The following is a 12932-nucleotide window of genomic DNA, read 5'->3' on the forward strand; positions in this document are numbered from 1 at the left end:
CTGACCCTATATAGAAGGAGACTATGTATTCAGTGTGAGTTCCAGTGTGCTATTCCATTGCACAAGCAGCGCTGACTAGAAGTAGACTCCTGGGCTGGGGAGGGATGAGTGTATAGAATCTGCAGAGGTTGTGTGGTTTAAACAGCCTTCTGCCTGGGATATGCCATGCAGCCAGGCCGAGACACGCTTAGCAACAACTTTCCCACATGTGCCCTGGAGGGTAACTTGGAAATCACTAGCCAGCTGTGGAAAGCCAAATGAATGCTAGGGTCTCACAGTTAGAGAGCAGGTGACTCATGGTGGGGACAATTTAAGGCATCCGGCGACTCCTCCTCTAGCCACCCTTCCTCATTGAGATGAGACAAGGTGGAGGGATGCTGGGATCAGTTCACAGTTAGTGATCACTGAGAGCTGAGGAAGGATCTGTGTCCTGACGGTTCTCGCACAACTTGGTCAAGAGTCTGCAGGCCAGGAGGTCAAGGGCATCTGCTTCCAGTTCATGTCCAGGCTTGGAGACCCATGTAACTCGTGAACTTTGACACTGAGAGGTCAAGCCTGAGCTGCCTGCCACAGTGCCTGGAGCCTCCAAGATGACAGATGGAGTCCAGGTTGTCTGAGGAGCCTCACGAACTGTGGATCATCACAGCTGTTTGTGGGCCGATCTGTGCAAGCTTCTGATTTTCGACACAGCTGCAGAGTAGAAGCCACTGATTACGTGGGCACCTAGCATGTGACAGCATGGTCCAGAAGGTGGAATTGACAAGCACTTGTAGTTCCTGTTCTTCCCACCACAGGCTCGAGCTGGGAATGGCAGTGCCTCACTGCTTGGACTGTGAATCTCTGGCTGTTGACCAAAGTCACCATTGCCCTTTTTTCCAGAAAGCTGCATTTGTGATCAGATATGTGGGCCGTTTCCCACAGAGAGGCCTAGCTGGGTGTTCCCAATTTGCCTTGTGGGGCACTGCAAGGCATAGGATAGACTACATCATGTACAGCAGTGCATCAGGCCCCTCAACGTGGATAGAGGGGTGCAGGGCACCCAGGTCCACTGCGTCCTCCCACTCCACTCTCCCTCCTCCCCAGGCTTAATACTTGGGCCAGCCTTACTGGAGTCTTCTGAATCCTCATTCCTGACCCCTCTCGGTGTACCGCAATCTCAGGCAGATGTTTTGAGCTATTCTTCATCCCTCATGCACCATCTTCCAGAACTCTAAATGTCAAGGAGCCTGTGGCCTTTTCTTTCTCTTCATGACCTCCCTCATGCTTCCAGCTCCAGTGACCCTTGCTCCTGCCAGCTACACAGTTCCACTTTCCCAGATTCGTGGAACCCACCATGTCTCTTTACAGGGATGGTGGCAAAGTTCTCAGTGGAGAAGCTGTGGTTTGCAGCCAGAGAAAACTTTCCAGGGCCATCCCCCGGGTCTTCTTTTGCCCTAACGTGGAGTAACGGCATCTTGGGGGGGAAATTGTGGGTGGGCACGCCAGGTTGATGGATGCTCTAATCATGAACACGTCACCCAGAGTCAACGCTCCTCTTGCACCAAGCTGTGGGTTGGGGCTGGTAGAAATATTAGAGTATCTCCAGGTGCCTCCTCCTCCGACTCACCACACTCCTTTGTCTCCTAGCATGATATACAGAAACAGCAGTAAAAGTGAAAGCGTAGAAGCGTAAAGAGAAAAAGATCCTGGCCAGTGTTCAGGTCCCTCTGTGGAAACAGCTGGGTAAGCAGTGACCTGGAGGCATCTGCACATCTCCTTTGACAGCAATGGGAATTGTGAAAAGCACTCATCTCTCACACTTGAGTGAAGCCAAGTATAACACTGGTCCGGAGCAAGAGTCTAGCACTGTGTTGCAGATGCCTCTGGCCTCGCCCATGATCCCAGACGCTTGCTCAACTGTGCCTTAGCCAGCATCTCAAGCAATCCTCAGCCACTTCTGAATTGTTTCACGCAAATGTGAAGAGTATCTCTGTGCTCTGGCTTTCTGAGTATCTGACATAAAGGCAGCATGAAGGTGGGTGGTACCTCCTTCAACTTCATAGTCAAATGTTCCAATATCCTAGAAAAAAGTGTCTGTCAACATATTGTGAAGTCATTGGTGAATTTCATTTCTTTGGACTTGTCTTAGAGCCCAGCAGCCTCACCTACATTTCAGTTTGAGGGCTTAGGCATTTTCAGTTAGGAATCTTCTAGAAACATCAAGTGCAGCTCTTGCTCAGCACTGCTATGGGAGAGGCTGAGTCTGATCTGGGAGGGGTTCACTAGTGCAGGAAGGAAAGGAAGCAAGGGCCTGGAAAGGTTGTGGGGAGTTTAACTTGGAAATGAATTCAGCCAAGTGACAGGACTCTGTGCTGTTTGACGATCACTCTTTCCTCCAGCCGCATTCAGACTAAACAAACAGACTTTTTTCCCTCCTCTTCCTCCTTTTAGTTTTTTTTTTTGTATGCAGCAAAGCCACACATGGTATTTCTGAATTTAAATGCCTCTCCAGAAGTATACTCTGAGTGTGTCCATTTTCTCCCTCTTCAGTGAATGAGATGTTTCCATAAGACCAGAAAAATAAGGCATAAATTTGAGACCCAAGGTCCAAAAGTGACCTTTCTTTCATTCTTTCTTCTTTGCTTCCCAACCTAGGCAATCCTTCTTCTCTGTAATGCCTACCTAGAACAGCACTACTCCCCCTGCCAGCCTGCTCTTCCTGACTCCCGGATATCCATGCTACACAGACAGTGGGTGCTTGTCACTCCATGCAGCCATGCCATTTAATGCTCCCTGTAACTGTAAGATGCCACCACTTTATCTGCTTTCCACACAACTTCCAAACACAGAGGCTCTGCAGCCCATCTCTGTGACAAGGTGGAAGTTGGTACCTGAAAAGCCAGCAGGACAAGCTTAGTTGAGATCACACTCCACCTCTCCTCAGGGATTGGCAGGCCATGGTCACCTCACCTGTGAGTTCCCTGGAGGTTTATTTTTTAGTCTCCCTCTGGACAGCGAAGCCTTCTTACGGCTCTGGTCTTGGACTTTCTTTCTACCTGGGCTGCCGTCTCAGAAACCAGTACATGTGAGAGTGTATCAAGATGCCAGCAGATGAGACCAAGGGCCAGTGAAGGTGTATAAAACCAACTCCAGTAATGGCAAACTCAACTTGTAGGTAAAGGCTATCATTCTGCTGCTTATTGGTTATAATACAAATTAGTGTTTAAAGTGAACAGTTTCCAAGGAATCATCAGAATAAGGATAAAACCCAGTGTCACACATTAGATTTGGGGAATGAATTGTGGTCAGTGTGTCAATTTGATTGGCTTGAGACCTACCCAGGGGATTGATGGCACCTACTACTGGGTGTGTACAGGTGAGTCACAAAGTGTGACTTTGGGTACTATATCTGGTCCCTGACCCCTTCCTTTCTGATACTGTTCATGTGCTAAGCTTCCCAGCTCCCAGGAATTAAGCAGCTTTGTTCTACTACACCCTTCCACCAAGATATTGGGAATTGTTTCCCAACAACAGAAAAGCTGACTAATGCAGACCCCGTGTGCAAATACTTTTAATAAAGCTTGGATGTCTTATTATTGAGCTGATGTAGTAATTATGCTCCCAGATCCAACCAAAGGGCCTGGGTGAGAACTAGGGGTATGGATGCTCTCTCCCCAGAGTGGACAGTGTAGACACTTGAGGATGGGGAGGGAGTGCAGTCATCCTGTCAGGGACAGGCTACCTGGTATTGACCTAGTCATCCTACAGAGGCAATGAGGCAAAACAGGCACTGGAACAGGTCACTGTATCAACTAAGGCACAAGGGTGGGGGGACATAGGAAGTGAGCTTTGACTTGGCCTGGGGTAAGCAGGGAGGATGACAGGGATGAGGCCACAGAGAGAAGAAGGAAACAAGGAGACCAGACCTATGGCCAAACCAAATGCTGCCCACTCAGACCCACCCAGGGCCCGGCTGGCCAAGGAGGTGCCTTGGCCAGGGAGCCAATGTCCTGGTTTGAAGAACGCTGGCTTGACAGGTAGGGACAGCTGACTCTGTTCAGACTGCTGCTCTGTCGGCCACTTGTCCAAATAGTAATAAATCACCAGTAAATTCCTGGTGCTGTTTGGAAGGTTTGAACTTCAAAGCCCCCAATTCACAAACAGTAACCTTTCATTAACTCTGGAAAAAGAATTTCACTTTATTTCAATTTGTGCACTTCGGTTATTTAGTGGGAACCCACATTGCCCAGCAATATGATGCTGTTTTGAATCAAATGCCTTTTATTGTATAGCCATTAGACACCGGAATCATGTGCCTAAATGCTTGACCAGGCCTCATCTGTACCAAATGTTGTACAGCAAGGCTTTTGTAAAAGATAAGGCAACTTTCTCTTTAATTTCTCTTCAAAAGCTGGTTCTACTCACTAGATACTATTAGAACTAAGTAAATAAATAAATAAAACCCTCAGAGCTGTGACATTTTGATTTTACCAGAGTTCAAAGTAGTACTTTTCTCCACTAAATAATTTAAAGCGTCTTTGCAGAAGGAAGGAAATAAAAGCAAGACATAATCTGGATTGAATGGCTTTGGTGTGTTGTGTTCCCAGCACAAATGGCCTTGTCATCCCTGTATCCGTCCTCATACCTCCCCTCTCAGCCATGCTTGGGCCTGTCAGTTCGGGTGTCAAAACCCTCGCTCTCATGGGTCCTGTGCAAACAGAACGTTATTCTCTCTGCCAACATCACTGGTGCAGCCTTTTAAAGTTCAGGTCCAACATCTTTTTCGGTTGCTATTAACAAGTGCTGCATCACACAAAGAAAATATTAAACACTTTTGATACGTTTTAAAGCAAACTTTCACAGGAGCAATGGTAGGAAATTGAGATCTGCCTCATTTTCATCTGGGACCACCATATTTCCTCCAGGCTTGGCTTGAGTGTCAGATGTGTGACTTCCAGGAGCCGGGGTGAAGATGGATGGACATGCAAGTTTGAAAGAGAAAAATAAACAGGCAGACAGACAACCCAACCTGCCCTTGTCCGGGAGCTGTGGCAGAACATTCAGCTGCCAGTTTTGGTGAGGTTTGGAAAACTCATCAGAGGGGATAGGGCTAAAGCACCGTGGTCAGCAGATAATGGGGAGAGGGTAGGAGGGAGGGCAAGTGTTTCGGTTCCAGTGTCGTCACTGGGCATGCTCATTGCTTCACTGTGAACCAGCATGGTCCTGCTGAAAGCTCAAGTCAAGGGGATGCAAGGTGACACATTTCATGCAAGCCCCATAAAACAGAAGGACACATGGTTATCTGTGCAGGCTGAGTGGATGGGTTCCACTCTGCTGTGTGGTTTCAGGAATAAAACCACCAGTTTTCATGCTGTACAGACACTTCTCATTTAAAGTCAGCATTCTGTACCTGAGGTTAGGTTGTTAAATGGATGGATGAGTAAATGAGGGATTGTATGTAGTATACACATCACAATATTCAGAAGAAAGAAATGGTTAAATGAAGCTCCAACTTGATAACTTTGCTTTTTCATTTGCATAACTTTTACATGCAATACTATGATGTATAACAACATAAAACTACAGTACTACATGGTAAAATCATCAAAAATTATAGTACTTTATGGTAGAAGAAGCCACCATAAGGCTGTACTGCTGCTCATGCTCCTGCACTGTAAGTGCAGTTATTATACAGGTGGGTCCTTACATGAGGAATAGCTGTGTTTTGCCTTCAAACCTGTGATCAGGTGGATTTGAGTATCAGTCAGGGGTAATATGCATTTCCATTACCAAAGTTTTTTGTTTTACTGTTAAATGGGCTCTGCATAAAGAAAGGGACCAAGATACTGAAAAAACAGAACAAATGTCAACCAACTCAGCCTTCAAAATAGCTTCACTGAACCTCCTCTGGAAGCACTAGGGTACCCCAGTGTAAGACTTTCCCGAGACATGAAAGGTACAGGTGTTAAAAGGAGAAGAGCACCTTACGAAGTTAGAAATGAAGACAGACTTGAGAGGTCGCTTTTGTTATCTTTTCTCCACGTAAGTAGTGTGCGAGAGGACCAGCAACACCCCTGCCATCCCTGCAGACTGTCACCACAAAGCAGACCCCACATCAGTGCAGAGCCAGGAAGAGTTTGCATTGTGGAATTTGCCATGGGTGTTGGTGTACACTACAGTTTATAGGTTTCCTCACAGCAGTGCACTCAGCTGTTACTTCAAATGATAGGAGAAAGCAGTTTGACTGAAAAGAATAAAATCTTTTGCGGGGCATGGTGGCGCACGCCTGTAATCCCAGCACTCGGGAGGCTGAGGCCGGAGGATTGCTGGGAGTTCGAGACCAGCCTGGGCTACACAGTGAGTTCCAGGTCAGTCTCTACATAGGGAGACCATGTCCCAAAAAACAAAACAAAACAAAAAATAAAATAAATAAATAAATAAATAAAGAGAAGTTCTGAGTGGTGTAAGGGAGAATTTATAAATTATGACATTTAAATAAATGAGTTTTTATTTGGTAAAAAAATAAGTAAGTGAAATAAATAAGTTACACATGTGTAAATATGAATAGTTTCTCTGGTGTGAAAAACTATAATAGTACACAAGATCCTAATGAAATAATTGACCATGTGAAATAGGAAGAAAAGGGCTAAAGGTGTAGGGAAAGTAAGGGAGAATTTATAAATTATGACATTTAAATAAATGAGTTTTTATTTGGTAAAAAAATAAGTAAGTGAAATAAATAAGTTACACATGTGTAAATATGAATAGTTTCTCTGGTGTGAAAAACTATAATAGTACACAAGATCCTAATGAAATAATTGACCATGTGAAATAGGAAGAAAAGGGCTAAAGGTGTAGGGAAAGTAGAAAGGGTAGGGGAAAGGTAATAAGGGAAAAGAAAAAAATATGAGAAAATGAATAAATGGAAGTAAAGTGTTTATAAATGGGGAGGGGAGGAGGGGTGATGGGAGGGCAGGAACAAGGGGGAAAAATGAGAACCAAGACCTGTCATGTAAAGGTACAGGATCCCAATGATGAATGTACCAATAAACTCAATTTAAAAAATAAATCAAATCTTTGTATTAACTGTCTCACAAATTTAAAAGGATTGCACTAGTTTACATTTGCCATGTATAGACTACAGATGGTTCTATAAGCACAAAAACCTAGGGGTTACAACGTAGGCATTTTCTTTTGATGAAAAAGAGTGCAGGTTCTTTTCCTCACTGAAGAAAAAGGACATTACTCTGTTCACACGTACTATTCTAGAATACAGTAGAAAAGCCACAAATTTGAATAGTATAGATTTGGAGTAGTATAAATTTTGAAAAACAGAAATTAGAAAATAAAAAAATATAAAATTATATTGGTAAACATTACATAAATATCAATAAAACTGGTATATAGAAGCAGAAAATTTAGCTTCAGACCACATTTACAGTATTCTAAAAGCAAGCAAGCCTTAACATTCAGTAAAACTGATGAACTATGCACTGAGTGGGAGATATGTATCCAGGGATATATTACAGCTAATTGTGGAGCAATTATATTATTTTGTCCATTTTTACTGCCTGATTTAAGTCAATTATGCAGTACCTTGGTTAAGTTCTCACCAATATTTTCTGGCTGTCTGCTCAAGTGAAAAGTGAATCCTGCGGCTCAGGTGTGGATGTGAAAATATATATATATATATATATTCGTTCTGGCTAGATCTCCCCACATGGCAGAGGACAGGCCAAAGACCTGGCTCCTTATCCTTGCAGCTGCTTCAAGAAAATTAGAACACCTCTAGGGCAGCCCTTTTCATAGCTACGGAGGTTCTGTAGAACAAGATCGCGATAAGAAATAAAACATAAAATGACCTATGTAGATGACTTCTGCTGCTGATCCACGTCTCTGGCCAAAGTGCAGTTATTATACAGGTTTTCCGAAAGAATGCTATTCATTGTTATGTTCACCTTCATTTCCATGCAAAGTAAAGCAAAACATCGTATGAGGCTTGGTTCCCTCAGTTCCAAAAGGATTCTTGACTTGAGAGTGTGTGGACTCCTTGAGAGGAGCCCTTGGCCCCTTGACGGTACACAGCTTCATTGCTGAGAGGAACTGTAGAAGATACAGACAAATATGTGGTTAAACAAGTAGCCAAAGGGACATAGCTTGATTAATTCCAAACAGTGCAAAAAAAAGAGAAAGAAGCACCATGGACATTTATAGAATGTACTTTACCTTGGGGTGCTCAACCTGTTATCATTCCCCCATCCTCAAGAGCTGGGGGCTCCGGTGGAAACTGCAAATGACCGAGGTTACTTGCTAGCTATCCAGAAGACTAGAGTTTCACATCCTGAGTGCTTCTATTTGGGGGTATTCCTAACCTTTCCGGGCAATATCAGAGTGAGTTAGGCTTCCAAATCTTCCAGTATAACGAGGGAAAAGCGACTTCTCAGTTCATGAACTTAATTCTTTCCATGATTCTGGTCACAAACTGAATTGGGCAAGAACTGAATCAGATTTACTCATAAGTTCAACACTGCGCCTAACTGTCTGACTCATTTTCTGAAGGAATGCTGTCCATTTGTATGTTCTCTAACTGTTGAATTTGATTCATTTCTCATCCAATTTGGTTTGTGATCAGAATTGTGGAAAGAATTAAGTCTGTGAATGGAACTAGAACTGTAGTTCCCTTCTCTGAGTTATATTATCTTAACCATCAAATTATCAATACAAAAATATTAATTACATATTATGGACTATGTAATTTTATCCACAAAATTCACCAAAGACTTTTACAACAGCCCCATAAGTATTATCATTTCAATATTGTAGAACACAAAACTGAAACTCATGGAAGTTAAATAATTTGCCAACATCTCTAACTGGTGAATATTAGACAATAAAATTGAATCCATCTAAATTCAAAGTTTGTGTTTTTCTCACTGAGTTTTATTTTCTTATTTTACTTAAGTAAGGCTTGTGTTTCAGAGATTCAGACTTGGGTTTCAATTCAGGAAATGTTTATTGAGACCACAGATAACAAGCATATGACTAAGCATCATTGATCAGAAAAAAGAAAGAAAAGTCTGCTGGCCTCCAAGAGGCTTTTCCATCTCATGTCTTGCTCTGTGTGCCACGCTTGTGCACATACTCACTCCTTTATCCCCAGTTGAGAAAAAACTTGAGGTAAGTAAACAAGTCTGAAATTAGCTTATCAACAATGATTGAATTGCCAAATTGTGATGATTTGGGTACTGTTTTGTATAAGTGTCAGACTCTGGAGTGCACTGAGTACCACAGGCCATTAGCCATGAAAAAGCCTGCATCTTGATCCAAAGTAATTAATAGAAAAATTGTATTTTATCAGGAGGCTCATATTCCTGGCCCCCAGGGTCCCTAGTGCCACCTGCCCAGTACTGGTAGACAGTACGGGTTCCCACCTGGCAAATCACTAGTTCTTTTAAAAAAATATTTGTTGACCTTTATTTTTAAGTTTTATTTCTAATTGGCCAATTTCTGTGGTTCTCATCAATTTTTCTATTTTTACTATGTATATATATGTGCACATACACATATATATATATACATCTATAAATATATACATACATATATGTGGCCATATCAGTGGATCTGCAATTTATGTTTATACAACAGCAAACTTCTACAAAAATGGTCATCATTTGCTCTAGCCATCTGAAGCATGACTCACTGGATCTACCCCACTCTGCTCTGTGGGGCTTCTCTAATCAAGGGCAATTAGCATCTTTCAAAGTCATAAGAGACAACCAGCTCCCAGCCGCCAAAGGGGCTTTTTGTAATGCCTGCTTCAGCCAAAAGAGGGCGGCAGCAGCCAACTGCTGAGCACAGCTCTCAAGGTGCCTGCGTTTCCTACTCTAGAACCTTCTTCAGGAAGCACGTCTCCGGGGAGGCTGCCTCTCTGCCTTCACCCAGCACTGAAAGGGGCTACAGGTAACTTTGATTTTCCTGATTAATGGAGTCCAGGTTGACGTCCATGACAGTGTACTCAGGAATTCAACAATCTGTAAGATACCAGGATTCCATTAAGAAACTCACAGATGGATGCCCACAAGGGAGCCTGCTCTTGGGGCAGCTTGAGGTGCCATGTCTGACAGGGAAGGTGATGGAGCCTGGCCTTGAAGTCCAAAGCACAGGATGATCTAAAACCGGGTAGGTCCCCCCTGACACAGGAGGATGAGCAAGGACAGAGCGAGGGTGGTCCTCCCCAGCACTGTGGCAGTCGTGCCAGGCAATGCAGGCTGCTGGCTGCTACCAGATGATTTGGCACTTTTACAACTGTCCCCTTTCAAAATTAAAACAAGTTTCTATTTTTATTTTACTTTATTTTATTGTGGTACTGGGGATCGAACTCAGGACCTTGCATTTGCCGGGCAGGTGTGCTGCCACTGAGCTAAACGCCCAGCCCAGGTTTCTATTTTAGACAGCAGAGAAAATGTCACCATTTTGGTGTCTTCTTGGGGCCTGCACCTGGTCTGGTTGCCTCTCCATGCCTCTGGCTTTGTTCCCCCAGCTTGTGAGCAAGGAACTCAGGACCAGGAACTAAGTCCCACCTACACTGTGGCCCAGCACCCAGAGGCCACCCATGCAAGTGGATGCTGATCCAGGACCATAGTGTTTGCTGTGTTGGTGTGTGAACCACCAGGGACTGCTAGTGGGGCCGGTAACCTCTCCCACAAGGTCCTCATGGGTTCATGAGGGACAAAGGAGCATGAGAGGGCAACCTGGAATGGTCCCTTTTCGAGGCAGATGGAAGAGCCACAGTGGACAGAGGAGAACCTGAGATAGGGTGGCAGTTGCTGGAATTGATATTCTTTGTTTTCAGAGTTGTTTTAACTTTTATTTTTGATTGATATGTAATAATCGCACACATTTATAGAGTACAATGTTATGTCTTGACACATACATACATTATGCTATGATCACATCAGGGTAGTTAACACATCCATCACCTTAACCATTTGTCAGCCCAGGGATGTAGCCCAGTGGTAGTGCCCTTGCCTGGAGCATGCAGAGCCTTAGGTTCCATCCCCAGTACCTTCAAAAAGGTATCATTTTTATGGTGGGAATATAAATGGAGTCACTTTCCATCTTTCCACTGCTGAGCCTGGTTCCCTGGTCTCAGAAGGCTCCAGCTTTCTGCAGGGCATCCCCAAGTCCACAGGGTGACAAGCAAGCATCCCCTGAAGGGTGGTGAAATGGGCCGGCTGTACACCAGGGCTCCTGCTCCCTGGTGACAGCCTCACTTGAGGAAGTCTGTCTATGCCCCTCTAACCCAGCAGCTCACCTCCCAGGAGGCAGCTCAGTGGGAACTTGCATAGAGGTGCATCAGTAATGGGGACTTCTTGTCCAGAAGTCAGACCTGAATTGAGTACTGCCAGGGAGACACTGGCTAAAGGACCCAGGTCCTGGCCCATGCTGGAAAACTCCTTCAGGGCCTGCTTCCAGGGAAAAGAGAAGTGTGTTTGGGTCTCTGGCTGCTGCCAAACATATCTGGGAGCTTCCTTTCATGCCCAAGCTTTAGCATACACGACTAGCCCCTTGTTCAGTTCCCCCCCCTATTTGTCTTTCTGCATTTTCTCCTCTTCCCGCAGTCCAGCTTCCTGGTTAAGAGAAGGCGTGGAAGCAAGGATAGATGTGGAGACCAAGGAAGATACGCACCACTGTCCGCTCTGGGGTTGGGTGCTCAGAGGCACGTCAGTCAGTGTTCTGCTACTCGGGACAAGGCCCCTGAGATCGCCAGTTTAGAAAGAGGAAAGGTTCTTCAGGCTCACAGTCTTGGAGGTTTCAGTGCATGCTCAGGTGGCTTTGCAGGGCATGATGGGAACACGGGGAGGAGGGAAGCAAAAGGAGGGAAGAAGAGACCAGAGCTTTGAAATTCTCTTCAAGGGTGTGCCCCAAGGATTTAACTTCCTCCCATCAGACACTACCTCTTGAAGCTTCCTGCAGTTCCTCCCAATAATGTCAGGTGGGGGAACAAACCTGTGATACATGGTGCTCAGGGGACATTTAAGATCCAGGCTACAAGGGGTGATCAAGAAGTATGGTATGTGTTTAAATAAAATATTGTTACAGTGGCACATTGCCATGTATTTCCCTCAAATCCTCCACCTTCCTTCCAACACACATCCCACTGTTCTTACACCTTCTTTCTTCAGTGTCTTTACAAGGAGTGACCAAAAAGGAAAAGCCTTGAATGTTGCTGCTGAGTGCCATCCAATGGAAAGGCAGCCTCATAAAAACATGACCCTGTGTCCTCATCCACCTTATTCACTAGATCTGGCACCGTGACCTCTAGCTCTTCCCCAAAGTCAAGGTGATGATGAAGGGTCAACATTTTGAATAAATTCAGGACATTAAGGCAACCAAGGCAGCACAACTAAAGACAAGAAAGTCCTTGTGTAAGGCACGCCTTAGTAGAAAACTAATTTGTACTTCAATTATTGTAATGGAAGAGAATTTGAGAATGAACCCTACCAGCACATGAGCACAGTTGAGGTTCTGGGAAGGGAAACTGAGGCATCTTCAACAGGCAGTATGGAGAAACCTCCACCACCAAGGTTTTCTTTGCAGGATAGAGGCCACCACACTTGGCCACTGGAGGCTGCCCAGGTGGCCTTTCAGCAGATGGTCCTCTGCTTCTCTGTGGTAACAGAAGGGTCCTTCTGCACCACATGCTACAGAGGTGGAGGCTGATGTCACCTGATCATAGGGGCCAGCCACTGTGGTGACAAGTCCCACTCACTCAAGGGGACAGGGGATCTTATGGTGTGGATACCGATGAGTGGGAATCTTGGGGGTCACTTTAGGATCCTGCTGCACAGGGGGCCACTGCAGGGCCTGCACTTGCCTGTGCTGTCTGAGATCTATGACCTCTCTCTCTCTCTCTCTCCCTCTCTCTCTCTCTCTTCCTACTCCTTCCCTGT

Source organism: Fukomys damarensis, unplaced genomic scaffold (genome assembly GCF_012274545.1).
Source record: "Fukomys damarensis isolate Sample0158 unplaced genomic scaffold, DMR_v1.0_HiC HiC_scaffold_7, whole genome shotgun sequence".
Taxonomy (NCBI): Eukaryota; Metazoa; Chordata; class Mammalia; order Rodentia; family Bathyergidae; genus Fukomys; species Fukomys damarensis.